Source organism: Lathamus discolor, chromosome 2 (assembly GCF_037157495.1).
Source record: "Lathamus discolor isolate bLatDis1 chromosome 2, bLatDis1.hap1, whole genome shotgun sequence".
Lineage (NCBI taxonomy): Eukaryota > Metazoa > Chordata > Aves > Psittaciformes > Psittacidae > Lathamus > Lathamus discolor.
Window position 1 is genome coordinate 81,184,011 of NC_088885.1, and position 3,655 is coordinate 81,187,665.

The 3,655-nt window shown below is 41.3% G+C and overlaps 1 long non-coding RNA gene across 1 annotated transcript; it reads right to left on the bottom strand.

Moving 5' to 3' along the window:
- Window positions 1–1,238: 1,238 nt before the first annotated feature.
- On the bottom strand, window positions 1,239–3,328 carry LOC136009276 (uncharacterized). Its single transcript, XR_010610456.1, has 2 exons — window positions 3,031–3,328; window positions 1,239–2,891 (listed from the first exon to the last, which is right to left on the bottom strand). It is a non-coding gene; the product is annotated as an uncharacterized LOC136009276 (long non-coding RNA).
- Between the last annotated feature and the right edge of the window lie 327 nt (window positions 3,329–3,655).

Sequence of the window (3,655 nt, forward strand, 5' to 3'; positions counted from 1 at the left end):
ATGGATAATTAAAAAGGGATTAATTAGATGCTCTACTTCTAAGCTTAGATCTGAACATTTTCCTTGACCAACTCCAACACTTCAAATAGCAGGATTTTACTGCCTTTGAAAGTACCACCTACATTGGTCTGGAACCTGAGAGACCAGAAACCTTGGCTGTGCCACACAGACTCATGAACCCCAACCTGGAACATCTGTTCTCCTGCCTATTCTACTTGCACTAGAAACTTTTGGGGCAAGGAGTCTTTCACATATATTTATCCATTAGCTGGCCTAAGGGGCTCTGAGCTTAATGTGGATGTCTGTGTAGGTGAATTAATAGAAGGAGTAAACTCTAATTATTCAGAAATCAGCATTGTGCAATTTAAGGCAGAACTTAAGTGACTGGGTTTTGTTTTCAGATGTGCCAAGAACAATCTTGGCTAAAAAGATGATAGAATTCATAAGCACTTAGGCTTGTCTGCAGATTTGTCCCTCTTTTGCCTTGAGGTCTTCCAAATTTCCTTTCTGTTCTGCACAAAGTACCGGATTAATTTATGTTTTCTAACATAGAAATGAAACATAAACCCATCAAGTTAAAATACATTTCACTGTAAGTATTAACAGATCTACTCTTTAAACAGGTATTAATTTGTGAGGGCCCTAGGGTTTTTTATGTAATATATTCATGTGTAATGCATGGAGAGTATATTCACTTATCAGGTTAGCATTCTAGTACTTTCCCATTTAAGGCCTTAGATAGATACATTAATTTAATAAGGGTTTTTTTCTTACTTATTCATTTATACATGCAAGGGACTATGCTTTACCACCTACTGCACAGAACCACAATCTTTATGAATGGTTACTTTCTGTGAAACATGTTCATCTTGGGGGGGCGGGGGGGGTGCTCCATGCTGACAAGGTACATTACAAATAATATTTGACTTATGATGTTCCTAGAAAGCCAGCCTTGGACTCCTACTTCACTGCACAGACCAAGATGAGTAAAACAAATTACTCCATTTCAGAAGTACATGTAGTTCTTGTTAGACTACAGACCTTTTGGCAGCAAGGCCACACTGGTTATCTCCAAGCATCAGCTGCTGTTTTTTTTTGCTGACCTTTCTGTAGAACAGCTGAAAACCAGCATGTACAGATCACAGTCACTGTCCGCTGCACTGCAGCTTGACAAATCACAACCCAGCTGCAGCAAGACAATAACTTGCCGTGAATTAACACACCAGGAGATATACACCTCTCGTTATGTTCTGATTTATTGCAACCATCAGAAAAACTCTAACCAATAGTTTGTTACAGTCATTGCAAGAACATGATCAACAACAGACGCTTTGAATTTAGCGCTTATTCAATTAATAAATGTTGTAGTTTTAAGGAAACTGAAATCGCCACTGCTTGGCTACAGGCTTTTACTACTGAGAATGAAGTGCCAACTGAGGAACTGGCCCCTTCCGCAACAGACTTAATAACAAAAAGCCAGACTAATACACATGGATCAGAACAAGTGATGTATTTCATGGCTGAAAGCAAAACTTTATTCCTGCTTCAAGGCTGAACTAGACCTTCACTTCTGCAATGTGAATACATTGATCATAATGAACGTCCCAAGAAAACCAATTACAGAATGAGAAGGAAAGCTTACACAGTACAGCATATATTAAAAACGCATTTTTTGAAGCTTCAATTTCCTATTTGGCACTTCAATTTCCTATTCCTAGCCTTGAAAAAACTATATTATCAAGAAAACTGTAACCAGTTTTTTATTATCTGGGTTGATCAAGGGGTAGTTATTTATGCTGAACAGAGAGAAGATAATGAAAGCAAAAAGAGGTCTACTTGCAGTCCAAAAGCTGTGGGTTACTCAACTTGGCCTAAAATTCTGGAGCTAAATGAAGTTTAATCCAATAAACTAGCAATTTAAAGAACTTTTTTTTTTTCCTTCCAAGGAAATAAAGTGAACTGATAGGATAGCTACAATCCATTCAGGGTGGCCATGAATACTACCAAATGTCTTCTTTTACTTGAATCTCTATGACAATTAAGGTGTACAGAAATTCATTACATTGTTGGCTAAATAAAATAAAAAATAGGCTAGTCACAGTTAAGTATCATAAAATTAAGAAAAAAAAGTTATATTCACACATCTAGGACAAAGACCTGAATAAAGGATCTGAATTTATACTTCATTTGTTATCTGTGCATCAGGCAGGTAGGATGGCCACACTTCGGGTTTGTTGCAGATGCACTGACAATCACTATTCTCTTCTTTGAATCAAGCCATGGAATTCCTTCTGCCTGACACATTCCCTGTCTCTGATTCATGCTCCACGTGGCTTACCTAATAATACTCAGAGAACATAGGAACTCACTGGTTGAACTGGACAGAAAATAGCAGGCAGGAAACATGACCTACTATCACCACAGGAAACAACTGAGGGCAGAAAGAGCTTAACTAGAACAGAATACATTATCTTCCGACAGCCCCTCAAACAATTCTCAAATAAAAACGCTGTTATGAAAGATAAAACACTAAGCTACTTTTTGGTTTTGATAATGTTGGGAAAAGAAAAAAAAAGGCTTAAGTATCAGATCAATGTTTGCCATGGGGCATACACATGTTCCTTATTAATCACATTTATGCTCATTAATATCACAGAGACCTGCCATAATTCAGAGGTGTATTCAGTCCTTCACTCAGATTTTCATTCAGTAATGTCCTTTACCTCTCTTTCCCTCAACAGCCTGCACGCTAGCAGCATATTCTGTATTCTGGCACTACAGGTGTCAGATGGGAGTTGATGGAAGGCTGTCCCATCTGTCTCAGTGGGTGTGTGGGAAGCTGATCTTCTCACCTGTGCAGTTCACAGGAGAAACCACAGGCCCTCCAAAGTCTGGAAAAACAACAGTTTTATTGTAAACTTCCTTTTTGTGCTAGGAACTGCCTAGGCAAGATCTAATTCTTATAAAGGATACAAAGTAAAGGAAGAAAAGGAGAAAGGAAGAAGAAAACAAAGCAACAGACTCACTCACCATAGATCCAGTGATGTCTTCTCTGTCAGCAAGTTATAGCCCTTTCACTTGTTAATCCTTTTTTGTTAGCAGTGATGCCCCTTGGATCGCTGGCAGCGGCCAGCTGCCTGTTTATAGGGTCAGGGTCTCTCGGACACCTCCCACAGGCTCAGACTCATTTCCTGCGTGCACACGCACCAGGAGCTGTTCTGGAAGGTTCCAAGCCGGTTGCAGAAGTCTCTGGTAAACCCTAGACTCCGTTCCCGCTGTGTCCTGAGGTGCGCAGCTCGTTGCCGAGCAGCCGCAGGTGCTGCGCCGCTGTCTCCAGGCAGGTTCTTGCCGGGGTAGTTGATGTTCACGCCCTCAGGGCAGACAACTCGGGAAACCATCCCCCGCCTTCCTGAAGCGTGGTCCCTGCTCTGCCCCGCCCGCCACCACCGACACACTGCCCCCCCTCAGCAGGCGCTCAGACTCCCTCAGCTACCTGTGTTGCGTTGGTTTGAGACACACGCAAGAAGGGTCTATTGACCATCACAAAGACACTCCATTCAGACGGGCTCAGCACTCAAAAAAAGTCTTTCTAGAAGGCAAATTTTCCTCTAGTGTATATCCTGTCTCTGTCCCCGCGGTTGGCTTGGCTGGCTAT